This window comes from Falco punctatus, assembly GCF_963210335.1.
Source record: "Falco punctatus genome assembly, chromosome: 7".
Classification (NCBI taxonomy): domain Eukaryota; kingdom Metazoa; phylum Chordata; class Aves; order Falconiformes; family Falconidae; genus Falco; species Falco punctatus.
In genome coordinates, this window is record NC_137587.1 from 7,333,801 (window position 1) to 7,346,363 (window position 12,563).

At 39.9% G+C, this 12,563-nt stretch overlaps 1 protein-coding gene and 1 long non-coding RNA gene across 28 annotated transcripts in view; both read right to left on the reverse strand.

Annotated features, from left to right (window-relative positions):
- Window positions 1-12,563, reverse strand: part of NRXN3 (neurexin 3) — a 1,019,675-nt gene that overhangs the window by 614,696 nt on the left and 392,416 nt on the right. The gene's annotated exons all lie outside the window — the stretch shown is intronic.
- LOC308067069 overlaps window positions 1-12,563 on the reverse strand; it is a 53,333-nt gene that overhangs the window by 14,072 nt on the left and 26,698 nt on the right. Inside the window, exon 1 of the long non-coding RNA XR_013929438.1 lies at window positions 1-12,563. This exon is cut by the window's right edge and continues 26,698 nt beyond it. This is a non-coding gene — a long non-coding RNA (uncharacterized lncRNA).

The following is a 12,563-nucleotide window of genomic DNA, read 5'->3' on the forward strand; positions in this document are numbered from 1 at the left end:
TCACACCTTCGGTATCTAGCAGAATTCACTATTTTTCTACAGGAATTCCTATATCTGTTTTTGAAGAGTTGATAGCCTTTTTATGTTGTTGGTGTGTTGGGTTTTTTTCAAACGTAAATCACTTTTGCCAGACAAAATGTGAAATAAATTCTAGTTTTTGCAGCACCAGTCTGAAAACAAGCACAAGCCTATCACATTTCAGTCCTTCCACTTGTCTTAAATTCCTCATCTCTTCTTTGAAGTGGTGAGTTCACTACTCCAGAACAAGTATTAAGATTCACTAAATGTTCCTGCCTGCAACATGGATTCTCCATTCCATCCAGTTCTCCAAGCACAGCATTTTGTTCACAACCGTCTACTGAAGAGTTCACCTTGAGTTGAGAGATCACTGCACGCATGGATAACATCAAAAGCTACTTAAATGACAACAGGACTAGTCAACTTGGTAGACAGGAATCTACCCAAATGGGTATATACTAACCATCACGAGGAGCCAAGGATGGACTGTACGCTATTGTTCTCCTCACGAAGAAGAGCAGTGCTGTAAGAAACAAAGTCTTCAAGTCTTTTACGTGTCTCAGGAGGACTAATTCCTACGCCTCTAGGATCCCAGAACCAGGACATGCTTCTAACAACATCCAGGCTAAGAAAGGAAAGGCATCAACTCAAGTTTACTATCTCAACTTACAGAACATGCCCTCACAGGCTAAAATTCAGATGACTGTGTGACACCCCCTAGTGCAGAAGCAGATATTAACAGGAATTTATCTGTAAAGATTTAATTGCTGATAGACCATAGACTGAAATCTCCTCATAGTACACTGCCCTGTTAAGTCTGCCTGGCTTGTTCAAATATTAATTTTGCTGTGTTGTTTTTCTGTTATTCTGATTTCAAATTAATAAACAGCTCTAGGGGCCTTTGGTTCTGTTACTAACAGTTAAAAAGATAAAATACAATTAAAAATAAACAAATGACAAGAGGAGCTTTTCTTTTTTCCCAAATGCAACTTGAACCAAACAAGAAGCAACAAAGGAGTATACATTGAAATCTCCTCTCCCGTATCTGGAATAAAATCAGACATTGTCTAAACACCCAAACACTTCCTAAAGAGACATACACAGCATGCCTAGGAAAATCATGGACAATACCAATGCAGGCATATAGAAGAAGATTTTTCCAGACAGATCTACGTCTCCCACATCTGTGTAGCATACAGATCCTCAACGTATCACCAACCAAGTAGGCACAAAAACACTGGAAATGTCACAACCAGTGTCTGCACCTCCCATAATAGAGCTATATTGACAGCACACGTCTTGGCTCTGCACTAACTTCCATGTGTCTCCACCAAACTCCATTTCATGGTGAAAATATCCGTTCGACCTACACCTCCCCTCGATCTCTGCAAGCATTTCACATAGACTTTGACTGGAAGTTAAAAGATATTTCGACAGAAAAGCAGCTTTGGTGAAGAGAAGCCTGATGTGAACCTCCAAGAGTAGGGTGGGGAAGCAGGGGTGAGCCGACCATATAAAGCAAACATGCTCACCACTTCCTTGGTAAGGATCCACAGCAAGGCAGAGACTGTCACTGTGTGACCTTGAGGTACTGCTGATCTGTTATTTCTAGTCAACTAGTCATAAAGAAAAAAAAAATAAATGGTCATATGGATTAGGCAGTGTATTGAGACACAAGTATGGGCCAGGTTCTTTTCTAAGCTCTTCCTCAGCTTCCCTTTAAAACTCCATCTGTTGATCTTTAATCTAGGATCTGAGACAATATTCTCTGTCCTATAAAGTAGCATAATATTAAATGCATCAGACAGAAATGTGTCAAAAATATGGTGTCAGACAAACGCATCAGAAATAAACAGCAAAACCCGTGTGACTGAAGCAGGAGACAGTCCCCATTGTTCAAGTACCAGCCTGAGTGCTGCTCTATGCAGATGGCCTCTGCATGTTTTAGATGGCTGAGCAGAGCCTAAAGGCTGCTGCTAAGTTTTTACTTCTGTAAACATAGCTCTGGTCTCATGCTCAGATGACATCGAACAACATCGAACAGACAACAAAAACACAGCTAGATAAAATTATTCTGTAAAGTCGCAGCAACCCTCAGTGATTAGAGCCATTAGGACAGTAAGCATATTCGACCTCTACTCTGTTCTCCATGATTTACACATCTACAGTAAATTTTGCCTTAGGCAGTTGTTTGATATAAATTTAATCAACAAGCACTGGCAAATTCTTTTCAGTAACCAGAAGACACAGACATCTCCTATAAATATGAGAAGGTAGGTTGTTTGTGGAAAGCAGAGCAATGAAGCCACAAGGAGAGAAGCTTTGCTTGCAGATTAGGTGTGCAACAGAATAATTAAGAAAAAAGTACCACTTCATCTCAGGTTTTTTTTGCTGAATTAGAACAAACATTACTTTAAAAAAAAATAAATCAAGTAATACAAATCAGCCCCTGTTTTACATAAACTCCAGGACAGAAAGCTGCAGCATCAAGGGAAGCACAAGCACCACCAACCATGTTCATGTGCAAAATCCATAACTCCCAATGAGTCTTTACATAACTTGAGAGAGATGCACAGGAAAAGGCTGAAGTTACTTCATAGTACTCAATGCTTCTTTCTTCCTCTAACAAAAGACAACAAATAAAGTATTCCTCAGACCTCAAGGTCACATGCTAGGAACTGTACTTACATGTTAAGCATTCCTCCTCTTAAATCCATTTGCAATTAAAGATAAAGTTCTTCCACTTTTAACCTTGTGACAAAAGACACTAAAGAAAGAGGATAGAGCACCTCTGCCTCTTCCATCATGACCATTGACAGGAAAGATCAGTCTTCAGTAATCCCAAGACTCCATGACCAGAGAGAAAGCTTGGAACAAGGAAAACTTACCTCAATGGAACTGGGTTAGGGAACAATTAAAGAAACAGGACATACACAAGCCCATGGACCTGATGGGATAAACATGAGAGCTAAGGGAGCTGGCCTGAGGCCATCACATTGGCACTCTCAACTATCTTTGAAAGGCCATGGTGATTTGAATAGATTTCTGAAAATGGGAAGGGAGCAAACGACACTCCCACCCTCATGCTGGGCAAGAAGAATAATCCAGGGAGGTACAGAGCAGTCAGCCTCACCTCAGTCCCCAGGCAGGTGATGGAGCAAAACCTTCTGCATATTAGAAGTAGTCAGCATGGAGTTATTAAGGGTAATTCATGACTGACCAACCCGACAGCCTTCTACAGGTAGGTGACTAGCTCAGTGGGCCACAGGAAAGCAGTGGATGTTATTTACCTTGATGTAGTAAGGATTTTGACACCATCTCTCACATCATCCTCATTGGCAAGCTGACAAAGTAAGGTTAGGTAAGTGCACAGGGAAGCGGGCTTAAAACTGGATGAATGATTGGGTCCAGTCAGTTGTGATCAGCAGCAGGAGTCAGTTTGAAAACAGGTCACTATGATGCACCCAGGGGCTCGTCCTGGGGCCAGTCTTGTTCAACATCTGCATTAATGACTCCGATAAAGACACAAAGAGCACCCTCAGCAAGGTCACAGAGGAGGAGAGGCTCATACACCTGACAGGTGTGCTGCAGTTCAGAGGGATGCAGACAGGCTGGCAAAGTGGGCTGACAGGAACCTCATGATGTTCACCAGCTGGAAATGCAGTTCTGCACCTGAGGAGGCATAAACCTAGGCACCAGTAGTTGCTTTCCAGCTGGTTGGCCCCAGCAGCTTGTCTGAAAAGGACCTGGGGGTCCTGACGGACACCAAGCAGAACATGAGCCAGCAACATGCTTTGGTGACAGAGAAGGCCTCCTGGGCTGCATGAGGGAGAACGTTGCCACCATCGATGGAGGTGAACCTTCCCCTCTGCTCAGCACCGAGGAAGCCACGCCTGGAGTGCTGTGTCCAGTGCTGGGCTCCCCAGTATGAGGAAGATACAGATTTACAGGAATGAGCCCAGCATAAGGCCATGAAGATGATGGGACTGGAGAGCATCTTTCACGAGATAAGAAGCTGAGAGAACTGGGACTGTTCAGCCTGGAGAAGACAGGGCAATCTTATTAATGTGTTAAATATCTGATAGGAAGGAGTAAAGACGACTGAGCAGTGCCCAGAGAAAGGATGAGACACAATGGGCGTAAACTGAAACTCCATTTGAAAAAAAAAGAAAGAATAAAAAAGCCAAGTTAAAAAACAAAACAAAACAAACCCAAAACTTCAGTGTTTTGCTGTGAGGATGTTCAAACACAGGAATAAGTTGCCCAAAAAACTTGTAGTCTGCACCTTTGGAGACATTCCAAACCCAAATGGACATGGTCTTGGGCAACCTGCTCCAGCTGACCCTGCCTGAGCAGGGAGATGCCAATGTCCCTTCCAACCCCAAATAGCATGTGATTTTGCCAGTTACTTTTAGTTATCATGATTTTTTGGATAAAAAATAAATTAAAAAGGTGACCAAGCCTTTGTCAATGTATATTTTCATGCATTTCAGTGGAACTGGCTCTCCAACAAAGCACATGCTCCTACCAGTACATTTCTTCCTCTGAGATGCAGTTAAAGATAATAACTTAGAATTGATGTCTCTACAAAGCCAAAAGTAAAACACTGCTTACAAAAGACATTTTAAAGGTACCTTGTGTCTGGGAGAACAGGTTGTATTCTACAGTCAGCGGTTTAACAGCTAGTTTGCTGCCCAGTAGATCCATAATTACCATTTTCCTTCTTTGATTATGTTATTCTTACTAAGACGACTACTCTTACTGAAATCCCAGTTTTTTCTAATGATTTAGCTGCAGCCAGAACACCCTACGTTCTCAGCAATGCACCATCCCACACATACAAGCCAAGGATTTGCATTTCTTATTTTATATTTATGTTCACAGGTTTTCTGGCATTGGGTTTTGTTTGTTTGGAATTTGGTTGTTTTGCTTTTTTAAGAGAAATTAAGTTTCTGGATCATATATGAAATGGCAGTGACCGACTGGATTAAAAGCATTCTGCTTTTCTAGTCTCTGACAACTAGCAAGGAATGGCCAAAGCAGAGGTCAGAGCTTTTTGAGTGAAATAGATACAGAAAATGGCTTAAAATCTTTGCAGGATCCAACAGGCTTCCATTCACCTCTAAGTACCGTCAAGTCCACAGGCAAATTACACTGGATGTACCCCTCCTGTCTTTCAAATGTTTGTCATGAGAATGGGGCAGGAGAGGAATTCACCTTACCTTTTTCAGAAGCACTGTCTGCTCATGTTTTTCAATAGCATTTCATATGGAGTTATTGAAGTTGTCACCATGGAATATTACTGAACACGTACCTTTGGCATGCGTATGTCCGTTCCTCTGTCACCTAGTACAGATCAGCTTCAGGAATAAAAGGCACCAGGCATAGGACTTCTAACCAAAGTAGAGAAAGTACTGGAAAGCTCATTCAACAAAAATGGACAGGAACCAGAGTAAAATGAGATTTTATTGGGAGGCCACGCCCACAGATATCCAGCACAAACCGCCTTTCTCTTAAAGGATGCATTCTATCCCATCATAAGCTTGTACTTCCTCCAAGCATGGCTTACCAAAACAACCTCAGCTGCTGGGAGCTTTCCTGCTTTTTTAATTTCTTTTTTGCTTCTTTAAAGTGAAAACAAAAGAAATACAAGCTACCCAGACATGCAAGACAACTTAATTCACAGCAGCACAAGCTGCATCACTTAGTCAAAGGAACGTTCTAAACACCTGTTTATGAGCAAAACCAGTTATAAAAACAGCTGTAAGCAGCAAACAGGAGCTAACAACAACAATTTCCCATCTTTTTCCAGGCATATAATGACATTTAAATCACATAGCATCACAGAAGAATTGTATAGAGCTGATGGTAATTGACGTAATTACTTGTATGCATTTCTCCACTACATCGTGTTGTGCTGTAAACCCAAGCATGTTAAAAGCAAACAGAGCTTTTGAAATCCTAAAGCAATAGTAAGACAATCCCTGCTGGATCCTTTTAACCTGTAGATGGAAAGAAAATAAGTACTTCAAAGTTTTAAAACTTCAAATACATAATTTAAACCTCAGGCAGACACTGAAACAATTAAAACTTCACAAGTTCCTTTTGGTTAAATGGGTTCATATCAGAGCGGAGATGAGATACAAACAGGTAATGAATGCTTATGTGATTAAAGATGAAAACAAAAAAATGAAGCCACTAGGGAAAATATGCATAGTCATATTTTTCTCTTTCTTCCAGAAACAGTAAAATCCTTCACCTGCAGATCTTTGATGGGCCAGAGCAGGGAAAAAACACATTCGTGAATATGAATCACAGGAAACACTCTTCCCTTGAGTATACATTAGCAAAAACATAAGGGAAGCAATGAATAACAACATGCTAAAGGTATTCTCTCAGAGAGGATTGCTGTTTAGGAAGACTCCAAGACTCCTAACCAAAAACAGCTTTTACTAATAGATCTTTGGATGCTATCTATCTGCCATATACAGGGACCTCGTACTTCTGTTCCACAGTGGGAAGAGGAAAACAGCTTTGCAGTGAAAAGCATCTCTATAGTTTCATACACATCTGTGGGTAAACTGTAAGACCATATGGAAAAAATCCAGTTCACTTTGATCACGCTTACAAATATAGTTAAAAAATAACGTCTTCATGAAGAACTTCACGGGGGAAAAAAACCCGTCTCACATATAATAAATATATAATCTAGAACTCAGCAGGTTAGGTATTGATCTAAGTCAGAGGATCATTATCAATGGAATGTCTTATATTAGAGGCACAGAATCCTCCATACACAAAGAAAGCAGGTTCCAAAGCTATCGCTTCTTCCATACACCTAAACTTTCCAACAAACAACACACAAAAGATTTCTTTTTGACTCTTCATTTGAGAGCTTTTTCTGATTAAAAATAAGTGGCATTGGGGAAAATCCTAATGGCCCAGACTGTAACAGAAACCCCCTAAAAAACCCAGCACCCACACACATACATTTCAGTTTGGCACAACCTTCACCAATATTCCAGACAAATGTGAAAGATGCAGTGACTATTTCCAGAGCCATGACTGTTGACAGATGGAAAGCGTCTCACAAGTATTTTTTAAAGATTAAGACAATTGGGTATTTGATTGTTCTACATAGCTCAACCTGAGCTATTTAATGTATCTTATTACCTCTAAGTAATTAATCCTTCATCCTGGTTCTCTACGTTAGCAATTTATTGGGATGGCACACAGGCTGAGATAACTTTAGTATATCAGGCGGTATTTCAACAGCTTATCAAGTAACACATTCTCTGTACACTTGTAAAACAGCCTTTCTATTAAGCACAAACAGAGGAAACCCAAGTGATGTCAAAGATGCACTAATGGGGCACTATTTTTTTCTCCCCAAGCAAAGTACCTGGTCCTCAGAAAGAAGGGAAGCAGGCCACAAGCCTCTAAAAACCTTTGCAAGTTCTGGTCCCATGTTACATGCATACAGCTACAGAAATAACTCCAAGAAATCATGAAAGGCTGTAAACCAGTGGATTATAATGAGGGATTAAGTGGTGTGGTGGGAAGACATATAGAACAGACATGCTTAAACACTTACCTTAAACTGCACCTTAATTTAGCTGTTATACTGTCCCTGGATCAAGTCAGCACATATTGCAAGATAAGCTAATTGGAAATGAGGAAATAATGGGCATTTGCTTAAACTATGTCTTCCCCCAAAACAAGTCAAAAGAGCACATTTTCCTTTGCAGGAGGATCCTAACAATGTGCATGGGTTCCCCCAAATTAAAAAATGTTTACTTTCCAAGATGACCTACCTCCTTAAGACATTTCTGAAGTACTTTCAACCCTGTAGTGTAAGGATAGCTTATGTTTCCCACTTAGTGTTCCATCTAGCAGAAGTCTGAAGTATATCTTAATCTGATGTATTAGGCAAAATCAGGTTTCACTACTCAGCACTGGAGCAGATGAATCCCAAAATTCAAAATCAAGACTGAGGCAGATGGAAATATTAATTTCTCATGACAGCTATTATGCTACTGAAATAAGCTAATCTCCACCATTAATATCTTGGTTATCACGTGGATATTTACAGTGAAGAAGCTCTGTTTATTTTAATGCAGAGTTAATTTGCATATGCATTGCACCTTCTGTTCAAAAATATGAAACTGAGATACATCAGCTCCTTCAAACATCCATTGTTCTACAGCCAGGAAAAGTACAAAAAAGATGGATTAACAGATTAACAGGCAAACTTTCTAATGCTCTGTCAAGTTTTCCATTTTTTTTCCATTGGTTTTAAAAGGTTTGTCTGAGATGTTCCTGATTTTCAATATTGCCAAGCACTCCATTGCTTCACTTGCATTCTTAGCGACCCAATGTTTAGCATGCAAGACTTAGAATGGTGACATTCAAAACCAGATATCAATTTTTACCATTTTTAAATAAAATGGTTTTTCCAGACTCTCTCTCAGTAAGTGAGAGGCAGAGTAAAATAAAACTGAGAAGATATGGCTCACAATTACATGATCTCTTAGCAGTAATTCTATGAACTAGAACTACATAAAAATGTAACAATATAGTAGAACTAACTACTACTTCCCCCCCCCCCCCCCCCCCCAAGTATCTAAAAAAAAAAAAAGCTTTTAGGTTTTCTTGAAGCTTTCAAAAACCCCTTTGGGTAGTGAGGCAGATATTTTGTGGGCAGCAGCTTCAGCCACCGGATCTCCCATACATCCAACATTATAATCTGATGCTGTGACACTGACATAAGAAAGATGGGCAAAAGCACAAGAAGCAGCACTCTCCAGGGTCTCTACAATTACAATATACTACTGTAGAAAAGCAAATTGCCAAAGCTGCCTGCTGTCTAATACAAAAGCAGTATAATTTGAAAAAGCCCCGTATAGGAGGTGGTTCTATCCTGCATAAGCACACTGCTGTCTTCTATTATTAAGCAGAGGCTCTGCGGACCTCAGACCAAATCGTAAAAACATGACCAACAACGTTTGCAATGCTCTCTCATATAAAAGCATCACACAAGTTCAGGAAATCATAACTCAAAATCTCGAGGCTACATATACTTTGATATTCATAATTTTAAACTACTCCCAGAATTTCATGATACAGATGAAACAGTAATGCCATCAGAAAATTCAGTAAGACTATAAATAAAACCACAGCAGACACACAGTGTGTTCTTCTACCACTAGTTATGCCTGAATACACACACACAAAGGCCAAGATATGCTCCATTTAAACTGCAAATGGACTGATCGAAGCACGGACCTTTAATTTCATGCTTTTTCCTCAAAAGTAAACCAAAATATCATGAAGATGATAATCTCAAATCCTCAGGCTTTTTCCACTCTAGTGTTACAGAGTTTTCCTCGGTAAAGTAACCAACTCTCTTTACAGTTCCAATTTCACACTGGCCAGCTGCAGGACAGATTTTGGCTGACAAAGCAGCCCCCCTTCCTTTCTGATGACACAAACCTGACTGAAACCCTCAGCCTACAGAAGCCCTTCAACTCTCACTCAGCAAGATCAATGCATGATACTCTTCTGTGCTTTGAAGAAGCTCATGTTGGTGTTATACCTCTCACACGGCAACCGAAAATCCAGTGTCCAGGAGGGAAGTGTCCATAGCATCTCTACAGGGACAGGATGATCCTTTTCATTATCTGCCTTTTCAATAAGAAGTTACATTGCTGTAAAGATAATCAATCTAGAGATGTACAGTAGCGTTTGCCACAGAGTATATCAATCATGTATTACTGATACACTTCAGGGAGGGCTGCATAAAAGAAAATGAAAGTGCTTTGAAGAAAACTCCCACACACACACACCTGAAATCTTACATCGGTAGCAAGCATCTCAGCTTCAAAACTATAAATATGCTTGAAAGGCTGGTTTCAGTTAATTTCCTTTCTCACTTGTTTGACAAGACTCAAAACGTATCAACAGTATTTTGTAATTCTAAAAATCCTTCTTTTAGAAAAGTTCAAATAAACATTAATGAAAAACATAACCATCTCCATTTTACAGAACAGGAAAAATGAAAAGTCTTAAGTGCATGTAAATTACCGAATGTTGCCCAAGCCAAACAGAACTCAGCAGCTTTGCTTTCTGACCTTTTGCCCCAATCATCAGAAATGTATGCATTCCTCTCTTATAAGTCTGCAGTTCTGAGTCCTCCCACATGACTGCTCTACAGAAAGAGCAAATGGGTACCAGGAACTTGTATTTTCCAAAGAAACAAGGATTGTACTTCTGCATCTAGGGAACAGGTCCACAGAGCAACAAGCACTAATTGTGGATTGTTTACCAAGAATGACAACTGGTGAGTTACATGAATGCTTAGATGAAAACATAGCACAGTTGGGAAGCTATGTTCAGTCTCTGGAAGCTGTTTAGAAGACTGTGCACATCAGCATGGTGAACAAAAATGACAGTTCTTCATAGGGACATATCTGAAGAAAAGGGACCAAGCGGGAACAAAGGAGAAAGACAAAATTACCAAGTATAAGAAACTATCTACTGCTGAAGACTGAAACCAAAGATACTTTCAGCTATATAGGAAGACACATTCACTTGGATTAGAATGAAGAATAAGACAAAAGGACAGAAATGTATCAATCTTAGAAAAGTATCAGCAAAGATTACCTTTTTTTTTTTTCTTTTGGGGTGTGTGTGTAAGAGGACCTGGGCATGGCATTACAGTAAAAGCTGTCGCATAGTCTGTGGCGCATAGTCAGTGGGTGGTGGCAAGACAAGAACACTACCTGTTTAAGTGTGTCAGCACTGCGCATCAGTTGAGTTCTTTGCACACTGAGAAGTACCAAATACTAGTTAGTAAGTATTTAAAAAAAAAAAAAAAAAAAAAAAAAAGAAGAATGAAAGATTGAATACGGACACTGCAAAAGTCATGAGAATTACTGAGCATGAATAACTATGACAAAGAAGTTCCAAGTGGCAGAAGTTGTACCACATGATAATGTAACCCACCTTGGAGGAGACAAAACCTGAAAACAATTAAAGCATAGATGAAGAAGCCAATTACCTGGAATTCCTTAAGCGTTCAGGTACAGGCAGACCCCTCCAACTTTGTTCCCCAGCTACACTTGCCGAAGTCAATGCCTTGCAAAATGCTCATTCTCACTGGTACTAGTTGTGTTCAAAAAGGAACTGGAGACTGCAAGCATATACAGTACCAGCTAGATCACAGAGTATTACAGGATGACAGTGAAATAGCACCCAGCAGAACTCCTCCTAAGTCTCTACTAAAAGAGCGACCATTACAGAACAGTAGAAATATGAGTGTATTGAACTCCTGTTTATAACAGGAAAGTTGAGAGGTTTTCCCCTCTAATTGTTTTTGTTTCTCCAGAGATGGACATTCACCATCTACAAAATGCTTAGCAAACTAACTTTGCTGAATTACTGTGTGGGGAGGGGTGGCAGAATGTCGAGACTTAACAGATTTTCCAAATAAAGCAAAACTGGTTTTGAGTACCAGATATATTGTCAACAATGCAATAAGGTTGGAAAAAAAATGCTCATACTTCATGTAAGACCATCCTATTCTTCAGCTTTTCACCTTTACTGGGTTTGGGAATGGTTGCCTCCAGTTGACAGTGATTGTTCTTCCTTTATCAGACCCAGAAAGGATGTTTACTCCTGCAGCTCTGTTTAGCACATCTATTACCTTCATTTTCAATTCATCATGGTCATTCAGCCATTCAAATCTCCCACTAGAGAAGCGCATTTCAACATCAAAGCATTCACCTAGTGTCTGTTAAATTTTGCACTCTCCACCAAACCAGCAGCTTGTATCTGCCTGCATCCCTAATCTATCGTATTGCACCCCACAGAGGTATCATGCAATCATTTGGGGAATTTTCTGGTATCAATGGGAAAGAACTGGCTGATCAGACAGAGGCTTGGAAGAAGCAATACCATCTCTGCAAATACTGGGAAAACTGGGAAGATCTGAGGATCACTTGTACTTGTATATAGCAGATGTAGCTTGTGTCTCAGATGAGAGGTACCTCAAGTGAATGAGAAGAGTGTGCTAGCTGCAAAACAAGATGCTGCCACTATAAAGAACTGTTCAGTTACTAATTACCAGGGTGCTGACAGCAGACAGCTCCCATTTGGTTTAGATAAACAAAACCATTTGGTTTATATAAACATCAGCTAAAGGAAGCTTGTATTCCATATCCCAAAACATTCCATATTCTGAATGTGCAGGGAGAAAACTGTGTCAAAAAAAATAAGCATAAAATAAAGCTAGTAAAGTCTCAACAACGTTTTAGAGAAGGAATAAGCTAGGCCTAACAGCCAAAGCAACAAAATTACTATGCATAAAAAAAAAAAAAACAACCTATCATTCCAACCTTTATTTTCAGCAACTTCTGCTCTAAATATAAAATCCAACATGCATCAGCTTTAGTAAAATGCCCACAGGAAAAACTAATTTAAACTTTTCCTTCTCTCCATTCAGTTTGGCAGTAGGCACGTGGCTATTCCTTCTCCGTTGCCTGAAA